The following is a 22514-nucleotide window of genomic DNA, read 5'->3' as shown; positions in this document are numbered from 1 at the left end:
TTGCTGAGAGCAAATAGTTTATATGCTGAAGGCAATTTGAGGACATCTGGCACTTCCTTTGTCCACCGATTGACCTTAGTAAAAACAGATAAGGGAGCCAATAGATAGACACACAAAGCCTCCTTCTCTGCCCATTCTTTTTACCTTTATTGTACGGGCAATATTTGGTTTGATAACGCTAATCTTAATGAGCTATTTAACCTTCACCCTGTGTCTAGGGTTATTGCCCCAGAGTGAAGGAAGTACAAAACTTGAAAACAAAGAGGAATTTTAAAATCCTAAATGTCTTTGCCGTTTAAAATATTTATTTTTTTCCTCTTGAAAAGCTAGTGAATGCTTCCTTATTACAGCACCATAAAAAAAGTCCCAATAATCCTTGTTTCTATATTACAGCATAAAAATGAGATGAAACTGTATTTATTTGAATTCCAGTTTTACCTCCCAACAGTTGTGTGTCATTGGGCAAGCAACTGAGCCTCAGTTTCCTTATCTGTCAAAGAGTAATAATATCTTCATAAGGTTTTTGTGAAGCTAAAATGAGAATGTGTGCAAACATGCACCACTATGCCTGGCATATAGCAAATTGCCAATAAAGATGACATAAGTTTTAAATTATATGCAGTCAAATCTGTCTGTCTTTTTCCCTGTGACTTCATCCAACTAACCGTCACTCATCTTCAAAATTCAACTCCAACGTCTCCTTGGAGACATCGTCTGGGACCTGCCCTGTCTTCTTGCTCCTCTGGCGGCTTGTACATCCCCCCACTGGAACACACAGCACTTGCCACACAGTCAGGACCCATCTCCTAGTCTGTCTCTGGCTCCACCCACTGGATTATAAACTCCTTAAAGGTAGGGCATTTCTTCCACTTTGTGCCCTAGCACCTAGCGCATTGCCTAGCATGTACCAAGCAAGCACTCGATACACATCTGTCTCCTTTTCCGTAGTCAGCAAATCTTGGTTTAAGTTCCATCCATCCGAGAAGCGTTCCTTGTCAACTCAAGCTTCCACTGGCTTTGATATGGTCTATTCATCTGTGTATATCCCCAGTGCCCAGCATATAATGGGTGCCTAAATAATATCACATGAAAAAAATGAATGAATGGCTGGATGAATGAGTAACTATCCCAGGGTTCCAGAAAGATGGAAGACTATGATAAAGAGGAAAATGTCTGGCTACCTGGAAATTCTGGATCAATTAATATAATGTTTTAATGCAGGGGTACCCAACCCTGGGCTACTGGTCCTCTCAGATCAGCAGGGGCATTAGATTATTATAGCAGCAAGAACCCTATTGTGAATTGTGCATGTGAGGGATCTAGGCTGTGTGCTCCTTATAAGAATCTAATGCCTGATGATCTGTCACTATCTCCCATCATCCCCAGATGGGACCGTCTAGTTGCAGGAAAACAAGCTTAAGGCTCCCACTAATTCTACATTATGGTAAGTTGTATAATTATTTCATTCTATATTACATGTAATAATAGTAGAAATAAAGTGCCCAATAAATGTAGTAAGCTTGAATCATCCCAAAACCATCCCACTTTACCTTGGTCCATGGAAAAATTGTCTTCCACAAAACCAGTCCCTGGTGCTAAAAAGGTTGGGGACTGCGGTTTTAATGCATAACTAAGCTTTCAAAGAGGAAAGGGAAACCTCAAGGACCAAAAACATGCCACAGGCAAACGGGCAAAATAAAAAGCACAAACAAAAATGGCACTGAAAATGCGACCACCCACAAGAGGGTGAGCTGTTGCTATAACTGGGTAGGGAGACATCTGACTGTTAGACCGAGAAGCTACAGGCTTGTATTTTCTTACCTATATAGACATAGAGATGAAGCTGTGGACCTGCATGAGGTAGAGAATTGAATCTAAGATTCCTGAATAAAACTGAGGACTTTGAAGGTCTACCACCAAGTAAAAACGTAGAAAATTAACCGGTAGCTCAGGAAGATAAAAATCCTTGTGTTGGCTGGGCACGGTGGCTTGCACCTAGCATTTTGGGAGGCGAAGGCACACAGATTGCTTGAGTCCAAAAGTTCGAGACCAGCCTGGGGAACATGATGAATCCCCATCTCTACAAAAAAATTACAAAAATTAGCTGAGCCTCACGGCACATGCCTGTAGTCCCGGCTACTCAGGAGGCTGAGGCAGGAGGATCACTTGAGCCCAGGAGGTTGAGGCTGCAGTGAGCCATGATTGCACCACTGCACTCCAGTCTGGGCAACAGAATGAGACACTGTTTCAAAAAAAGTAAAAAAGCTTGTGTCATCTGAGTCTGGGTAAAATAGTTTTCCCCTGAGAAACTAAACCCCCTAGCCTGCATTTCCAGTGGGTTTGGATCTGAAATATATAGTAGCAGGGTTGTCTGGGAACTCCTGAACTGATAAATTAATGTTTAAAAATGTCCCGGCATAATGATATCCCTGGGGCACCTAACAGAAGAAACAAAAACCTCCCTGGAAGGTCCTTCCCATAACTCAGGCCACAGGGATTCTCATAAATAGCACTACCCAGAAGATGAGCTCACAATAGAAAATTAATGCTCAAAACTTTAAATTATAAAACAGTCCAAAAATACTTTCAATCAAGTATGTTTACATAATCGGAGACATTAAAGAAAGAATCTAAGGGAAAAAACCTAGGATTTAAAAGAACTGCTTTATTTTTTTCAAGGATCAAATAACTTCTAGAAGTGAAACATGAGATTGCTAAGGTTTGGCTGTGTGCTCACCCGAATCTCATCTTGAGTTGTAGTTTCCATATTCCCCACACGCTGTGGGAGGGACCTGGTGGGAGGTAATCGAATCCTGGGGGTGGTTACCCTTATGCTGTTCTCATGATAGTGAGTGAGTTCTCACAAGACCTGGTGCTTTTATAAGGGGCATTTCCCCCTTTGCTCAGCACTTCTCTCTCCTGCTGCCATGTCAAGAAGGACGTGTTTGCTTCCCCTTCCACCATGATTGAAAGTTTCCTGAGGCCTTCCCAGCCATGTGAAACTGTGGGTAAATTAAACTTCTTTCCTTTATAAATTACCCAGTCTTGGGTATTTCTTCATAACAGTGTGAGAATGCACTAATATAGGAATCACTGAAATTAAAATCTCAGTAGACTAGTTAAACAGGATGTTAAATGCAGAAAAAGAGAAAATGTGTAAATTTGAAGAAAAGACTGATAAAATTACATGGAACACAGCACAGAAAAATAAAAAATGGAAAATAGGAAAGTTAAGAGTCACAGAGGATAAAGCACATTTTTTAAAATAACATATTCCCAATGAAAACCCCAGAGATGATGGGGAAGAAGTATCTGAAACATGATGGCTGATAGCATCCAAACTGATGAAAACCATAGATGTGAGCATCGAAAAATATGCCAGGTCCCATTCAAAATACATAAATCCAAACCCCAAAAATAGCAAAGCAAAATTGCAAAATCACCAAATACAAAAAGAAAATGTAGAAAGCAACAAGAGGAAAAAGACAGATTATGTCATCTCTACCTAAAATGGAACAGCAATTCAATCCACAGCTGACTTCTTCACAGTACAAAGATGAAGGAATAAAACATAAGAAATAAAAACAAAAGAAAATATTAAGACTGTGAATAAACCTAAACAAGTTTTTACTGGATAAAAATAATAGCTGTAATTACCAATGTGAAAAGTATAAAAACAATGTGGAAACTAAAATACTGGACAAAAAGAGAATGTGGACAACTATAGTTAAAGCATTCTAAGTTTTTTGCCTACAGTAAATCTACAGGGAGAAATGGATTAAGACTGCCTAGGCTGGGCGCAGTGGCTTATGCCTGTAATCCCAGAACTTTGGGAGGCCAAGGCGGGTGGATGGCCTGAGGTTGGGAGTTCGAGACCAGCCTAGCCAACATGGTGAAATCCCGTCTCTACTAAAAATACAAAAATTAGCCAGACATGGTGGCATGTGCCTATAATCCCAGCTACTCGGGAGGCTGAAGCAGAAGAATTGCTTGAATCCAGAAGGCAGAGGTTGCAGTGAGCCGAGATCGTGCCACTGTACTCCAGCCTGGGCAAGAGAGCGAGAATCTGTCTTAAAAAAAAAAACAAAAAAAACTGTCCAACACATACATATTAAAACCATAGGGTTTAACACACCTAGGCCTAGTATTATGAAAGTTCCAAACATTGAATATAAAATATAGACATTCAGATACACACACACACACACACACACACACATTTCTAAATGGTCATAACAAAAGAACAATAATCAGATCGCAATACAAACTTTCATCAACACAGTGGATGTTAGAATGCAATCTGATATTGCCTTCAATGTGTTGAGAGAAAAATGGTTCTTTTTGTTTGTTTTTTTCATTGTTGTTGTTGTTGTTTCTGAGACGAAGTCTCACTCTGTCGCCAGGCTGGAGTGCAGTGGCGTGATCTCGGCTCACTGCAACCTCCGCCTCTCGGGTTCAAGTGATTCCCCTGTCTCAGCCTCTCGAGTAGCTGGGACTACAGGCGCACGCCACCACGCCCAGCTAATTCTTTGTATTTCAGTAGAGACAAGGTTTCACCGTGTTGGCCAGGAAGGTCTCGATCTCCTGGCCTCATGATCCACCCGCCTCGGCCCCCTAAGGTGCTGGGATTACAGGCATGAGCCACCGCGCCCGGCCGAGAAAAATGTTTTTAAACAAAATATTACATTCCAAGCCAAAATATCAAAGAACATGTGAAAACATAATAGATATTTTGGGGCATTAAAGGACTCATAAAGTTGTGTCTCAAGTACAGTGGCCATCCCCTATAATCCCAGCACTTTGGGAGGCTGAGGCAGGCGGATCACCTGAGTTCAGGAGTTTGCGACCAGCCTGGCCAACATGGCGAAACCCCGTCTCTCCTAAAAATACAGAAATTAGCCAGGTGTAGTGGCATGCTCCTGTAAGTCCAGCTACTTGGGAGGCTGAGGTGGGAGAATCGCTTGAACCCGGGAGGTGGAGGTTGCAGTGAGCCAAGATTGCACCACTGCACTCCAGCCTAGTCGACAAAAGTGAAACTCCATCTCAAATAAAATAAATAAAAATGGAAGATATACCAAAAAAAAAGAATAAAATTGTATTTGAAGCATTAGATCGAGCATAGGAGAAAAAAATGAAGGAAAGTAACTGAAAATCATCTGCATAGAAAACCAGAGAGCACCGAATCTGCATTTGACCAGATGGGTTGAATAATATGGAGGTAAGTACACACGGGGAAAAAAGATATCTGTCAACCTGGAGGGCTGATAAGAGTTTGGAAAAAGATCTGGAGTAGCATTAAACTGGAGAATTCATTTGAACCCAACACTTGGAACATTCTCCACACTAGGACATTAAGATTGTAAAATTGAAGATTTACTGGTGGAACTGCAGTCTCACAGTGAGTCTTGGTTCTGAAGTAAATAAAATTTACATGATAATGATGAATTAATGGCAGAAAATGTACAAGCAGAGATATAGCAGATGAAAGAAGAGAATTAAATGAATTAGAAGTGATGGAGGGAAGGATGAGTGTTCTGATATCCTCTAATTGTCAACCAGATTTGATGCATGATGAATAAAGGAACAAAGGTTTATGATCATTACTGTCATATGCAAAGATGATTGTTGTGGATTTATAAAATTACTATGTGACTGAAGAAGAGAGTGTTTGGGACTTCTCTATTGTACCAAGACAACGAAAGGCCTTGTCTAAAATTTGTAAATGAACAAATAGCAAAAGGCATATTATTTTGATATACTGCAGAATCCAGAATTTGGGAGAACAAAACAGACATTAAAAGTAGAAATCTCGGCCGAGCATGGTGGCTCACACCTGTAATCCCAACACTTTGGGAGGCCGAGGTGGGCGGATCACAAGATCAAGAGATTGAGACCATCCTGGCCAACGTGGTGAAACCCCATCCCTGCTAAAAATACAAAAATTAGCTGGGTGTGGTGGCACATACTTATAGTCCCAGCTACTCGGGAGGCTGAGGCAGGAGAATTGCTTGAAACCGGGAGGCGGAGGTTGCAGTGAGCCGAGATTGCCTCCAGCCTGGGTGACAGAGCGAGACTCCATCTAAAAAAGAAAGAAAGAAAGAAAGAGAGAGAGAGAGAAGGAGAGAGAGAGAGAGAGAGAAAAGAAAGAGAAAGAAAGAAGAAAGAAAGAAAGAAAAGAGAGAGAGAGAGGGAGGGAGGGAGGAAAAAGAAAAGAAAAGAAAGAAAGGGAGAGACAGAGAGAGAGGGGGAAGGAGGGAGGGAGGGAGGGAGGCAAGGAAGGAAGGAAGGAGAAGAAAAGGAGAGAAAATGAGAGAAACAGACAGACAAATTCCAGAAGGACTGGTAAGAAGCTGGTAACAGTGGTTGCTCCAGGAGGAAAGCTGAGTGCCACAGCCCAGAGAAGGGGTCAAACACTTTTCACTACATGCCTTTCAGTACTCGTAAATTTTGAACAATGTGTGTATATTATCTATTTCTAAAAATGTCTCTTTTAATAAAGAAAGGGGGGAAATGGAGACCTCCACTTCGTACAACATGACAGGCTAGATAACCTGAAATCCTTCTGCCTTCAAATACCTGGTAATGGCAAATAGAATATGACAACTTCTAGCCATAGTGAGAGTTTTTAACATACCATCTCCTAGTATTGGTTCAATCATGCAACACAAACATAAGCAAGGTGATAAAAGCTTTGAACAATATAATGTAAAAGCTGGTGGATTATAGTAGATTATAAATATTATAGTCGATTATAAATATTATACTATAGTAGACAGAGCTAGGCACTCAACAATTAGTGCATTCACATTATTTGTAAACACTATAGAGCAATTGCCAAAATTGACCAGGCCATAGGCATAAAAACATATTAAACTACACAGAAGGCATCAACGCAACCTAATAACCTCCCCCAAAAAAATCAACATCACATCGCCATATTCTCTGCAAAATTTGAAATCAACTTTAAAGAGAATGACAATAACAAAAAACTTAATATGTTTAGAAATTTTAAAATATTCTACATATATATGCATAAAAATATATGTATCAAACAAGTGGCTATAATGAAAATCAGAAAATGTTTAGACCTGAGATACAACGAAAAGTCTGTGTATCAAAATGGCTAGGATGGGCTAGGCGTGGTGGCTCACGACTGTAATCCCAACACTGCCCCGCGTGGGGCAGATCACCTAAGGTCAGGAGTTCGAGACCAGCCTGGCCAAGATGGCGAAACCCCGTCTCTACTAAAAATACAAAAATTAGCCAGGTGTGGTGGCACATGCCTGTAGTCCCAGCTACTCAGGAGGCTGAGGCACGAGAATCGCTTGAACCCAGAAGGTGGAGGTTGCAGTGAGACGAAATTGTGCCACTGCACTCCAACCTGGGCAACAGAACAAGACTCTGTCTCAAAAAATAATAATAAATAAAAACAAAATAAAATGGCTAGGATGAAGCTATACAGCAGGACTTAGAGAGGAATTGTTTCATGTTATACTCATCCTGCTGCTGCTTGCTTTCTTTGTTCAGTATTATGTTTTACACAAGGGGTTGTATTGACACATGAAGATTTAATTCACCCATTTAACTACAATGTAGAAACAAGGGCACAGGTGTCCTGCCTGATGCCAAGGAAATTCTTTCCATGTTTCCACAACAAGTATAGTATTTGCTAGAAGTTTTTGGTAGATATTTTTGTATTAGGTTAAGGAAGTTCCCTTTTATTCCCAGCTGGCTGAGAATTTTTATCAGGAATGGATTTTAAACATATCAGTCCACTAAGAGATCTGTTGAGAGGGTTATATTTTCCCTCTTCATCGATTTATATGTTAAAATTGCATTAAATGTGTTCATTGATTTTCAGATGTTGAGCTATTCTTTCATTACAAAAATAAATCCAACTTTAGATTTTAGAATTTAAAAAGACATTAATTTTTTTTTTAATTTACTTAAGTTAGCAAATAGGAAAACTTGGGCATTTTGATTGTGATTTATTTATTTTTATTTTATTTTTTTGAGATAGAGTCTTGCTCTGTTGCCAGGCTGAAGTGCAGTGGCGCGATCTCGGCTCACTGCAACCTCCACCTCCTGGGTTCAAGTGATTTTCATGAGTAGCTGGGACTGCAGGCGCCCGCCACCACGCCCGGTTAATTTTTTGTATTTTTAGTAGAGACGGAGTTTCACCGTGTTTGCTAGGATGGTCTCGATCTCCTGACCTCGTTATCCGCCCTCTTCGGCCTCCCAAAGTGTTGGGATTACAGGCGTGAGCCACTGCTCCCGCCCTATTTATTTATTTTTGATAAGCTGATTGAGAAATCCTTGTAGAGAGCCGCCTGACACGGTGCACTGCTGACCACTCATTACGGGATCAGCCCAAGGCCGCGCTGCCTTCCTGTTGCCAGACTTCTCACTATGTGTGACATCAGACAACCGGAGATCAAGCAGGCCCCCGGGGCACTGCTGTACAAGTCACCCAAGCCTCAAACTCCTCCTGAACATGCCCGGGGAGTCCAACGCAGGAAGTAACCTTTTGTCGGCATCCTCTTTATTTGTTAGGAAGCACACTTCACCTTTTTAAAAACAGCTGAAATGACAGCTGACTCCCTTCCTTTCCAAAAACTTAGCCCCAGGGAAAAGCAGAGTTGATGTGACTAAATGCTCTAAATTTGGAAATTTTTAGGCTTAACATTTTTCAGATGAATTGAAGATACCTGAACTATATATAGCTATGTATAATATACATGAATATAGAAATATATTTGGTGGTTTTTAGAAAGATTAGCAAGAATGAAAACAGTATCAATGATCGACTGAGTATGAAGATTTTATGTTAACATGCATTTTTTTCTTTAAGAGTTCCTTTTCTTGTTAACAAGTTTTTAAAACAAAAAACGAATACATGCACATGTTTAAAAAGCCAAACAATGGCAAATTATACAAATAAAGAATAAGCTCTCTCCCATCCCATTCCCCCAGTTTCCAAGGTTTTGGGGAATGAGAAGAAACTTGGAAATCACCTTTTCCAGTTTCTCTCCATCTTTCCAGAAATCAACAATCCATATAGAATAGATAGGTTGGCTAGACGCGGTGGCTCATACCTGTAATTCCAGCACTTTGGGAGGCCGAGGTGGGCGGATCACAAAGACAGGAATTTGAGACCAGCCTGGCCAATATGGTTAAACCCCGTCTCTAGTAAAAATATAAAAAATAGCCGGGCATGGTGGCGCACACCTGTAGTCCGAGCTACTTGGGAGGCTGAGGCAGGAGAATCGCTTGAACCCAGGAGGCAGAGGTTGCAGTGAGCTGAGATCGCGCCACTGCTCTCCAGCCTGGGCGACAGAGTGACACTCTGTCTCAGATAAATAAATAAATAAATAAATAAATAAATAAATAAATAAATAAATAAACAAATAAATAAATAAATAAAAGATAGGTCAATTGATTTACCAAATCAACTGTTTTCAGATAGCTCTGTAGCTAGATCAGTAGTTTTATCTTTTCACACTAATCAGTTCTGTGAGTCTGAATTTAAGTGTATTTATTTATTTATTTAATTTTTGTAGAAATGAGGTCTCACTGTGTTACACAGGCTGACCTCCAACTCCTGGGCTCGACTGATCCTCCCACTCAGCCTCCCATAGTGTTGGGATTACAGGTATGAAGAGCCACTGTGCCCAGCCTTAATTTTAGTCTAAATGTAAGTGTGTACAATGACATTCTAATATTTCCTCTGACATCTCCTGTAACTTGTGGAGGCCGTAGCAAAAGCCAAAAGTTGCATCTACAGAATAATTTTTCTCATTATTAAAAATTATTTGTGATCCAGCATTTGCCAAGAGAGGCTGATATCACTTTCAATTATATCAATTAAAAATGAAGTCGCTGAAAGTATAAATGTTGATGACCTAGTGAATGAATCTGCAGAAAAGTGAGCCAGAAAAATCTAATAATCAATCAAATACCACATTAACAATTTATTATTTTTTACTTTTTTTTTTTTTTTTTGAGACAGAGCCTCACTCTGTCACCCAGGCTGGAGTACAGTGGCATGATCTTGGCTCACTGCAACCTCCACCTCCCGGGTTCAAGTGATTCTCGTGCCTCAACCTCTGGGTAACTGGAATTATAGGGGCACGCCACCACGCCCAGCTAATTTTTGTATTTTTAGTACAGACAGGATTTCACTCTGTTGGCCAGGCTGGTCTCGAACTCCTGGCCTCAAGGGATCTGCCCACCTCGGCCTCCCAAAGTGCTGGGATTACAGGCATGAGCTACTGCACCCGGCCATTACATAAAATGATGACACGAAAATGTTCACTTTTTTGCAACTTGTAAGTTAAGTGTGATGCTCACACACCACTCTTCCCTATTACATTTTATTTAGAAATAAAATATTTTCAAAGAAAAGCTTTATGTTTTAGTGTCTTTAACAGCAGTTTCTCCTGTTTTTTAGACAAGAAACCCTACATTTCCATTTTGCACTGGGGTCTGCAAGTTAGGTCACTGGCCCTGATTGGAAACTTGGTAGTGCAGTGAAGACTCACACAACCGGAGCAGGAAAGTTCCTGGGAGTTCCACCTGTGTCCCCCGGAACATGGAGGGGTGAGGAAATGGCAGTGTGGGGAAGACTTCTCCGCCCATGGAAGGTGAGGGTCTGAGAGCTTTGGGAGTCATAGAGGCTGGGGGAATTAGCAAGGCTGGAGCCATACTGAATGGCCTTACTTGCCACCTGCCTGGGCCACAGAAGAAAGGGGTTGTGTGGGTGGGGCACCGGGGGAAGAAGCTGAGCACAAGAAGTCAGCTGAACCGCACCTCCTCACTCCTATCAGAAACTAGGCAGCGCAGGCTGGGCACAGTGGCTCAGGCCTGTCATCCCAGCACATCGGGAGGCCCAGCCGGGTGGATTGCTCGAGGCCAGGAGTTCAAGACCATCCTGGCCAACATGGTGAAACCCCCGTCTCTACTAAAAATACAAAAAAATTAGCCAGGCATGGTGGCGGGTGCCTGTAATCCCAGCTACTTGGGAGGCTGAGGCAGGAGAATGGCTTGAACCCGGGAGGCAGAGGTTGCAGTGAGCCAAGATCACGCCACTGCACTCCAGCCTGGGCAACAAAGCAAGACTCTGTCTAAAAAAAAAAAAAAAAGACTCTGTCTAAAAAAAAAAAAAAAGAAAAAGAAACTAGGCCATTCAGAGGGTCTCACGGGAGCCCTCTGAATAACCACAAGTGGGGCCTCTGAGACAGCCAGGCATTTGCAGACATTTGGAGAGCTCCTCCAGTAGCATTAGGCAAGAACGTACTACAGGGACATCCCTGGTGAAGACCTCCCCCCCTCCCTGTAATCCCCTCTCATGGCCCCAACTCAGGCAGAGAGGGAGACTGAATGTAAAGGAAGAGGTGGGGAAAGAATAGAGGGGCTTAGCAGTTTTGAATTGGCTGTGAGAGTGATGTTTTGATGTTATACACGGCTGGATGGTTCTGCTCTCTGAAAAGTTAGGGTTGCTGTCCATATCACACATCAAGGTCTATGTCTTGGGGAGGAGGAGATTATGGTTACAGAAAAATAAGCTGCCTCCTGCTTGTCCCTCTACTGAATTCACAAAAGCAACCAGTTTCCAGTGCATATTCATATATACATTTTAAATACAAATGACAGCATTACTGTAGAACTTGAGGCATCTTATTTTGTCCCATCTTAGAGATAGTTCTATTTCAGTACCAATAGAGCTGTTTTGTTCTTTTTAATGACTGCATGGTATTGCATCCACAAGTGTGTCGCAAGTAGTGCAACCACCCTGTCCCCTACTGATGGACATTTAGTTGTCTTTAAGTTTTCTGCTATAGGTGTATTACTTTTCAAATCAAGGGGAAAAAATGCATAGACTTCTTAAATTTACACATCACTAGAAGAAAAAAAGGAGTTAGATTTTTTATTCATTTATGCAAAACAGTAAGGCTAATTTGTACAGTGAACTCTTCATTGTTTCTGAGTTTTTCCCTCCCATTTTGTGGTAATCTAGAAGTTGATGATCAAAAAGGCCATGCTTTTGGAGGAAAAGAGATTTAGGGGTGGCAGTCACCTCTCTATTGCTTATTAGCTTGGCAATCTTTCATACATTATTTTGGTTTTCTGAGTCTCCATTTCTTTGTCTATGAAATGAAGCTGATAATTCCTGCCTGGAAATGTTGATATAATAATAAAGATAATCTTTGGAAAATGTAGAGCACACAGTGCGTGCTCCACAAAGGCACATGTTTTTATTGTTGTTTTTGTTTGCATGTGGATGTGTCTGTATAAAAGCAACAAATTATTAACCTTTGGTTTGTTTTCCATCACCCCTTCCTCACTATGTATCTTGGCCACCTTTGGCAAACTTGAGGAATGCAAATGTATTTTAATATTAAGCTAAGCAAAGGATATCGAAGAGAAAAGTAGTGTTTAAAGATAATGTAGTTCAAAGACAAAGAAAAATATTCCTCTCCACTAATATCAATCTTTGGTTCTCAGTGTGCTTCAGCAATCCCTGGGTTTACCCAAGACTCTCTTGGGGCATCTATGAAGTCAAAACGATTTGCAAAATAATCTAAGACGGGCCGGGCACGGTGGCTCAAGCCTGTAATCCCAGCACTTTGGGAGGCCAAGGCGGGTGGATCACACAGTCAGGAGTTTGAGACCAGCCTGACCAACATGGTGAAACCCTGCCTCTACTAAAAATACAAAAATTGGCCAGGTGTGGTGGCACGCTCCTGTAATCCCAGCTATTAGGAGGCTGAGGCAGGAGAATCACTTGAACCCGGGAGGTGGAGGTTGCAGTGAGCCGAGGTCACGCAACTGCACTACAGCCTGAGTGACACAGCGAGACTCTGTCTCAAAAAAAAAAAAAAAAAAATCTAAGATGTTGTTCCCCTTTTTTACTCGCATTCTCTCACAAGTGCACAGAGGGGTTTTTCAAAGGCTACATGACACTGTGATATCATGACACACTGAATACAGAAGCAGATATAAGAATTCAGCTGTCTTCTATTATACCAGACATTAAAGAGATACGCAAAAATAAAAAAACGATACCTCTGTTCTCCCTGTTTCTTGTATGTTTGGGGGAATAAAAAAAATTAATGTTAACATGTAATGGGTTTATTATTACTTTAATGCACTAATAAATATTTTAAATTCTCAGTTTTAATTTCTATTTCACTAAGTAATGATAGATATAATCCATACAAACAAAAGCTCTTTGGGGTCCTTAATAATTTTTAAGAGTGAAAACAGCATCCAAAAGCTTGAGAGCCACTAATACAGTTAATTGGCATTTGTCAATAATGCTAGTTAAATCAGGACAACATCCTTACTCAAGAGACAGAGAAAAAAAAAAAGGACATTCATGATGGAAAGTTTCGTATGATATTTAAGCAACTGATTCTGTAAGCCAGTCAGCCAACAAACATTTCATGAGCACCTATACACGGGGGCATTGCTCTAGGTGCTAGGAGAAGACACGAGACCCCATCCTCATGGAACTTATCTTTTAGATGGAGGAGACAGATAGTAAACACGCAAACCAAGAAATCAACAAGATAATTGCAGTTTTGATAACTGTTTTGGGGGAAATACACAGGCTAATCTGATTTTTAAAAATTCCTGGGGGTAGAAGAAATTGAGCTATGTGGTTGTGGGAAATTTACACTTCAAAAGGACTTAAGAATCTATACTATGTTCATGGATTGGAAGAACAGGAGAGAAAAAAAAACCAGCCTACCTTGAAAATAGACAGTGCATAAAATGGTGCAAAATGAGTGATTCCTGTTTTGGTGTGGGATAAATCTCTTTTAAAAAAAAATGACTCTCTCAACGTTCCCTGGGAGTCACTGAAGCAGGACTCTTTCAACTGCTCAGAAGAAAGATCCCATCAGGAATGCCAGCGGAAGTGGGTGTTGATGTTCCCTGGGATGAAAGTCAGAGGCATATGGAGCATTCCAGAGTATAAGGTCAGACAAGGGTCACCTAGAGATAGAGGCTGACTTAAGCCCTCATCTGTGGAACAGATCCCTGGAGAGGAAGTGGAGAGAGAAGAGCTGAGAGCCTAGGAATGGGCCACTTTAAATATTTTGAGATATGTCTTGTCTGCTTGATGTTTTTCCTAACAGCATGTAAATAGTCTCTGGAACTGACCTTTCTTGAAAAATTAGAAACCCACCAAAGGACATTTCTAACCTCAGAGAAATAATGAAAAGTCCAATCTGCACCCTCTTTAGATATTCAGCAGTGAAAACATTCAGTCATGTTTTTGGAAAGCAAGCCAGCTTTTTATTCCTCGTGCATATTTGCAATCAATAAGGAAAATAGGAGATCATGGACATAATAGGTACCAAAATAAACTGGTGCATTCAGCTTTAGCCAATGAGCATTTGCCAGTTCACATTTCCATTTATAACAGAGGTTCTCACTCATCAGCAATGTGTGGTTTAGAGCTGCTGCAGCCGACTCAGCTCACAAGCTAGCCACTTTTCTGATAGTGTTCCTAAAATTAAAGGAAACTCAAAACGTCAAACCAGGACATTTCATTCCAGTTCTTCACCAACTGACACATTTTCCATTATAGCCTGCCTCCTCTCACAGCTTCAGCCACTACATCTTCCCCCAATGACTCCTGGATCTCTCTCTCAGTCTCATATATCTACCCTTAGCCCCAGATACAGATATCAAATACCTCCTAGACATGCCCTCTTTGATGTCACACAGGATTTTCCTTACAGCAAAAGGGACCAAAGTTTCAGGTCCTCAGTGTTTATTTTTCTGTATCATCTGCGTGATTGGCCCCACTCTCCATCCTAACAAGGACCTCCATCACAGCCTGGGCGACATGGCAAAACATCACCTCTCTAAAAAAAAATGTGTGTGTGTCTATATATATATATATATATATTAGATGGGCATGGTAGTATGTGCCTGTGGTCCCAGCTACTTGTGGAGGCAGAGGTGGGAGGATCAGTTGAGCCTGGGAAGTCAACGCTGCAGTGAGCCATGATGGCACCACTGCACTCCAGCCTGCGTGACAGAGCAAGAACATGTCTCCAAAACAAACAAATAAACAACAACAACAACAACAACAAAAACCCTGCATAGTAGAGATCCCTGGCCAAAGCTAAGCAGATAAGTTTCGAAGCAATCATATCCCAGTGTAGTTAAGAGCTGGTGGTGTATCAAGAGGTTTTAGCTAGGAGAATGAAAGACAAGATTGGAAAGAACAGGCCAGGAAGGAAAGCCTGGAATCTGCTTCAGATATCGAGTTCTTGAACTCCCATTTGAGCTTCATGAAGAGAGAGCCCTGTGTTGAAACTTACTGTCCAGGTGCCAAGAGTGTGACCCAGAGTGAGCACGGGGATCTTGAGAATACGGTAGGGCTTTGACTCAGTGAGAAAGCTGGGGCATCGAGCACTAGTTAGATGTCCCAAGGGTTTGCAGTTTGTAGGCATCTCATAAAACTTTAGTGTTCATGACACCCACAAGGATGGCTATAGTAATTCGGAAAACAAAAACAAAAACAGAAAATAACAAGTGTTGGCAAGGATGTGGAGAAATTGGAGTCCCTGTATGCTGCTATAGGAATGTAAAATGGTTCAGCTGCTATGAAAAACAGTTTTGCAGTTCTTCAAAAAGTTAAACATAGAATTACCAGGTGACCCATCAATTCCACTCCTAGGAGTTCAGAGTGTTCTCAAGAGAATTGAAAACAGGTACCAAATAAGTACATGTATGCACATGTTCATAATATTCACAATAGCCAAAAGATGGGAACAACCCAAATGTCCCTCAGCTGATACATGAATAAAATTGTGATATGCGTATTCAAAGGAATACTATTCAGCCATAAAAAGAAATGAAATACTGACACATGCTACAACATGGATGAACCTTGAAAACATTCTGCTAAGTGAAAGCCAGACACAAAAGGCCACATATTGTGTGATTTCATTTATATGAAATATCCAGAATAGGTAAATCCATAGAAACAGAAAGCTGACTGGTAGTTGCCAAGGGCTTGGGGAGGAGGGATGGGTAGTAGCTGCTTAAGGGGTACAGGGTTTTCTTTCAGAGTGATATAAATGTTTTGGAACTAGATAACGGAGGTGGATGCACAACATTTTGAACGCACTAGATGTCACTGCATTGTTCACTTAAAAATGGTTAATTTTCTGTGAATTTCACTTCAATAAAAAATTACTCAATATAATTCTCCACATTAACATAAGATAGGAGAAAGCATGGCTGGGCACGGTGGCTCACGATTGTAATCCCAAGCACTTTGGGAGACCAAGGCGGGCGGATCACTTGAGGCCAGGAGGTCGAGACAAGCCTGGTCAACATGGCAAAACCCCATCTCTACTAAAAATATAGAAATGAGCCGGATGTAGTGGCAGGTGTCTGTAGTCCCAGCTACTTGGGAGGCCGAGGCACGAGAATCGCTTGATCCTGGGAGGCACAGGTTGCACTGAGCCGAGCTCGCACCACTGCACTCCAGCCTGGGTGACAGAGTGAGACTCTGTCTCAGAAAAAAAAAAGAAAAAAGAGAGAGAGAAAGAGAGAGAAAACGTAAATAATCATTTCAATACAAGCAGAAAGGGTGTATACTGGGGGGAAAAAACACTTCGGTGTTGTTACAGTGGACTCCAGCAGGTGGCAGCAATGAGGCATCAATCACAAGGTCCTTCATTAGCAGAAAAAAACAGCCCTATCGGCAACGCCTAAAAGGGCAGGTCCCTGCACGTGCGAGGCATTTCCGGGGACTCCCAGTAATTAATAGGAAAGGCTTTGGAGGGAGCTGTATGTTCTATAAAAGGTAGAGGAAGAAGCCGGTGAAATTTGGGTAAGTGATAACACAGGCCCATTTGCACGCAGAAATCAGTAAGGTCAGAGGAAACCCAAGTTACACTGACAACCAATCTCCATGCTGACCTGCCTCTCCCGGTTCCCTCATGTAATAGGCCACTGAGTCCCATACATTCTACCTCCACCTGCAGCAAGCACCTAAGTCCCAGTGTCTGACTTGGACGGACACACCAGCCTCTTACCTGGTCTGTGCCCCTATCACCCGCCCGTCTCCGACATCCTCTACTGCCGCTGTAGGGAGCTTTCTTTTTTTTTTTTTCTTTTTTTTTTTGAGACGGAGTCTTGCTCTGTCACCCAGGCTGGAGTGCAGTGGTGCGATCTCGGCTCACTGCAAGCTCCGCCTCCCGGGTTCACGCCATTCTCCTGCCTCAGCCTCCCATGCGAGTCTGCTTTTGTGAATCACCATTGCCTACACACTCACCACAGCTCAAGAAAGCTGAGACAGGCCGGGCGCCATGGCTCATGCCTGTAATCCCAGCACTTTGAGAGGCCCAGGCGGGTGGATCACCTGAGGTCAGGAGTTCGAGACCAGCCTGGCCAACATGGTGAAACCCCGTCTCTAAAAAAAAAAAAAAAAAATAGCTGGGCGTGGTCGCGCATCGCATGCCTGTAACCCCAGCTACTCGGGAGGTTGAGGCAAGAGAATTGCTTGAACTCCGGAGGCGGAGTTTGCAGTGAGCTGAGGTCGCACCACTGCTCTCCAACCTAGGCAACAGAGTGAGACTCCATCTAAAAAATAATAATATTAATAGAAAGCTGAGACAATGTCCTTTGTTTTGCCCAGAACCAATCTGGTCTATCTCCAGACGTCTGTGCATTGCCCGAGAAAGTCCAAGGAGGCTCCCGGCAGAAGGGAAGCGTATTAAACCCTCATCAAGCCAAGAGGTCCCATAGAATAAATGTTCAGCCAAAAATGTTAGCAGCAGGAGGGACTAGATAGACAAGAAGCAACTTATAAAAATAACCCGGCCGGAGCCGGGCGCGGTGGCTCACGCCTGTAATCCCAGTATTTTGGGAGGCCAAGGCGGGCAGATCACAAGGTCAGGAGATGGAGACCATCCTGGCTAACACAGTGAAAACCCGTCTCTACTGAAAATACAAAAAAAATTAGCCGGGCGTGGTGGCGGGCGCCTGTAGTCCCAGCTATTCCGGAAGCTGGGGCAGGAGAATGGTGTGAACCCGGGAGGTGGAGCTTGCAGTGAGCGGAGATCACGCCACTGCACTCCAGCCTGGGCGACAGAGCAAGACGCCGTCTTAAAAAAAAAAAAAAAGCCCACACTTCCTCACACTTTTCATTCTTAAAATGCTGTTTTTGATTGGTATACAAGACAGTTTTGGGGGGGATGCAATGTCTTTAGACTCAGAATTTCATAATAGGAAGTGATCATTTTGTCCAGCTGTTCTTACACCTTGTTCTATGAAATGCTGGGCTCTGATAACACCTACAGGTAAAGTGTAAGAGGAATGAACCTTTTCAATGTTAGAGGTTTTTTTTTTTTTTTTTTTGAGACAGAGTCTCGCTTTGTCACCCAGGCAGGAGTACAGTGTGCAGTGGCACGATCTCAGCTCACTGTAACCTCCACCTCCCGGGTTCAAGCGATTCTCCTGCCTCAGTCTCCTGAGTAGCTGGGACTACAGGCAAGTGCCACCACACCCAGCTAATTTTTGTATTTTTAGTAGAGACGGGGTTTCACCGTGTTGGCCAGGCTGGTCTCGAACTCCTGACCTCATGATCCATCTGCCTCGGCAATGTTCGTTTTATTAACTTCCTGCAGCAGGAGGGTGTGCACATCAAGTGAACCATGAGGCATCTCAGTAAGAGGCTTGGGAAATGGCTTTTTTAACAGGTTTGTGTTAAGTGATGCTAGGAAGGGAAAGGTAGAAGAAACAGGAATCAGGTCAGGAATGGATGTGTCGTGAAGCAGGTGGTTTCATCATCAGGTATCTCAGAAATTTTTGATCAGCAAGTGGAGACATCGAGTGGGTCTGGGAGAGGCTTTGATAAGAAAGGATTAGATACGCCAATGTCCGTAATTTTGCAGCTACGGTGTGGCCTTGGGTTAAACACAGTTTTTGCCTGGCCTTGTGCTGGCCTTGTTTATGACAGTTGGGAACATTCCAGTCTGCTCATCTGAGCTGATTTCCATTTTCTCAGGTTCCCACATGAAGTAGTGGGTGTTCCTGCAAGAAAGGGATCTATCTTTAAATAAGCTTGGAAAGTACTTGGGAAACGATGTTAAATAAACATAATGCTGGGCTTTCTGGAGACTTGAACGTGCTAAAGCGATTTGTGAATCTCCCAAGACACCTTCAATTTCTTTTCAACACAGCTGCCTGTGTCGAATTCCAGTGTAAGTCAGAACTTCCAGTGATTTCTCAGGTCACTCTGACCTCTGCCTGTAGTTCTCCCCACACTTCTCCCCACTCCAGCAGCCCTGCCTCCTCGCTGCTCTTTGAGCTTTTTCCCACATGACTGCATAACCTGCTCCCTTTTCTTCCCGAGGTCTTGTTCAAATGGAAATTTTCAGTGGGGCCTTCCTTGCCCACCCTATGCAAAATTTCTCCTTCCTACACCCCACACTCCCAAACATGCTTTCACTGCTGTACGTTTCTTAGCACTTATCGCCATCTAAGATACTATACATCTCATTTTTCTTGTTGATGGTCTCTCTGCCCAGGTGGGCAGGGGTTTTTATTTATTTTGGACAGTGTCATATCCCTAGAACCTGGAGCCATGACTGGCACACAACAGGCACGTGATAAAAATTGGTCAAATGAATGAATGGATGAATGAATGAATATATAAACTCCTTCCAAACTTCTCCTCCTTCAGAGGAAGCGGTGAGGGAGGCTTCTGTGTTTTCCATTTATAGACAGTAAAGAGGTTTTGGAAGAATACCCAAGGGAGCCTCAGAGACTTTTCCTTTGGGGCTTTAGGACTGGCTACCCATATATTATCACTCAAGCCAGTTTTTCCTGAGGTGTCTCCCCAACCATCCTAGAACTAAATCATACAGACCACTAGATGGCACTGTTCACCAAGAATCTCTGGATTCTTAGCCACGCCCCTCTCACCCCAACCCCAAAGCCTTTGAATCCACCTTCTTCCCAGGGGTGACTGATTCTAAAGAATAGTTACCACTCCCTACACCACCGCTAGACTAGAAAGAAACCTAAAGTAGTACAGCACGTTCCAACAAGCCATGCCCAGCCAGGAGCACAGGCTAACTCTGCTTGGCAGCAAAGGACGTTTTTGAATATTTCTAGATGTACCCTTGGTAAATGTAGGCAAAGTGCTGGTGCCCTTTGAAGAGCTGCAGGACTCCACACTCTCCCCCTTGTACTTGGCCTGTGGCCCTCTTGGCACAATCCTGCCTCTATCTCTTCACCCCTTGCTCCTCTGTCCCTTCATAGGATGAAGCACAGGTTAAGATGCCAATTCTATTTCCAGCCTTGAGCCAAAGCAGTCCAAGAGACAGTGTGACTGGCAACCTGGGCACCCAGTGGAAGGGACAGAATACAAACTACACCTGCATCAAAAACTGTCCTAGGGCCTTTGGCAACTCACTCGACAGTCTCCACTTTGGCATATGCAGCTGCCTGATGGGGATAAACATTCCTAGACCAGATAGATGTGGTTAGCGTTACATGAGAAGATGTATGACGCTCCAAACCAAGCTTTATAGAAAGCTTGGTTTTCTATTTTCAAGTATTGCCTATAATTATACTCTAAAATTTAAGGCAGGGTGATTGGCTGACCTGCTGAACCCGTCTCTGTATTCTTGACCAGTCTGAAGAGGCCTCGGTGAATAAAAACACCCTGATTGAACCTCTCTGCACTGGCATGGGTAACAGACCCTCAGCTCAAAGGACATTAGCAAAAGCACTCGTAGAAAGCAACTGTCTTCGTGATCATCAGCCAATCAGCAAGCATTTATTGAGAAACTGTGATTCACCTTGGTGTTTTAGGAAGGTTATTCTGGAGGCGAAAATAAGACAGGTGAGAGGAGAGAATGAAGATTAAGACATCAGTTCACTCTTTCGTGAAATAACATTTTTCCTGACTCTTGGGAAGGAATATATAAGTCAAGGAATATTAGAAGTGTTGTTAGTTTTTGCTCCCTGTCTCTCCCCTTTAATCAATAAATCCAGAAATAATGGTTCCATTTGGGGGACAAGGGCACATGATAGGGCCTCTTCATTCACTGCATCCATGCTATCTCACACACACTGTCTATAATTAGAAACAGAAAACCCAGTTGCACCTGCTGCTCGGCCAGACTTCTGGCTGGGGCTTCCTGCTTGCCAATCAGATCGATCATCTCCTTTCCCAGAAATCACCCCACAGCCCAACCCCTCCTCTTCTACCCTGGCACCATAGGGCTGACTCCTTGAGCTTCCTCCACGTACTGACACATCGCCCTTCCCTCCCTCTCCCTCTTGGCTCCATTGTCCCAAGTCCCTTCCTCCCTCACCCTTTCTCAAAGGGCTACCATACACTGGCCCATTAGAGTTCAAGTCATTCTCAGTTCACGTTCTGAGTGTTGCCCCACAGCAGAAAAGAAAAAGGAGATTATTTCCTGTAACTTGATTTTATAAAAATAGAATGGACTTTATAAAAAGAAGAATAGGACAGGAGTGGTGTTTGTTCACCTAGTAGTTACTCTAATTATAGATGGTTGGGTGCCATCAATGACCATATGGGGTGACAGGAGTGTTGCATCAGACAGGATGTCTCATTTCCACCTTCCCCTGTGAATGCCCTGTGCATGCCCTAATCAGCATTTTAAAATTACAACCTGATTGTTACACAAATAAGAAGTCTCTCCATTAGATGAATTGTGGCCTGCAATTTTGTATTACCAAACATGTTTTTAATTCCCAGAGCCCAGCTTTATTCTCCCAGATTTTGCCGACTGGTAAGTAGCTTACTAGTTACTCATGACTAAGTTCTCCTAGAAATAATGGAGTTTGTTTGTTTGTTTATTTGTTTGTTTCGTTTTTCAGGGAAAAGGTAGACATTTAGGAATTTCAGTTGAAAGAGAAAAAGCCAAAATCTTATTCCCATTGGAACAAAGCATTGTCCCCTGCCCCACCTACCTCATTACCTTTTGCTGATGTTATTTAGTAGTGAAACTGCTGTTGCAAGAACTCGTAAGAATTAGGATGCCCATAAGCCCAACATTCAAATCAAGAGTCTCCTCTCCCACAGAACCCAGAACTAGAATGTTAAAAAAGAAAAACCAGCCTGACATTAAACGGATTCAGCACCTCTTAAGTTATTTATAACCTTGTCCTTGGCTTTTTATATGAATGGACTTCTGGGAAATTTTTTGAGGGTGGAGCTCTTCAAAGTGGCTGCTTACACCTCTAACAGAAATCACAAACCAGCCCTCCACAAACCACATCCGGCTAGCTGGTGTATTTAGTTTGGCTCACAAGGTACTTTTTGAAAATAAGAATTAGTTTTCATCATTTTTAAAATTTACCTACAAATACAGGTTTTTAATAAAATGGGCATAGATTTATATAAAAACACAGACTTACGTATTATCTTGGGAAAAATGAAATCAGATGAGGCAGCCCTGAAATGTTATTTCCACATGGCTGGTGGCATAATGGACCATTAG

The 22514-nt window shown here is 42.5% G+C and overlaps 1 protein-coding gene across 1 annotated transcript in view; it reads right to left on the bottom strand.

Moving 5' to 3' along the window:
- The window catches only part of PRKAR1A (protein kinase cAMP-dependent type I regulatory subunit alpha), a 73037-nt gene extending 50523 nt beyond the window's left edge, over positions 1-22514 (bottom strand). The window contains exon 1 of the mRNA XM_058428569.1: positions 22432-22514. The gene's annotated coding sequence lies outside the window, so the exon portion shown is untranslated. The remainder of the gene's footprint in view (positions 1-22431) is intronic.

Source organism: Hylobates moloch, unplaced genomic scaffold (assembly GCF_009828535.3).
Source record: "Hylobates moloch isolate HMO894 unplaced genomic scaffold, HMol_V3 SCAFFOLD_15, whole genome shotgun sequence".
Taxonomy (NCBI): domain Eukaryota; kingdom Metazoa; phylum Chordata; class Mammalia; order Primates; family Hylobatidae; genus Hylobates; species Hylobates moloch.
This window is presented reverse-complemented; position numbering and strand designations above follow the sequence as displayed.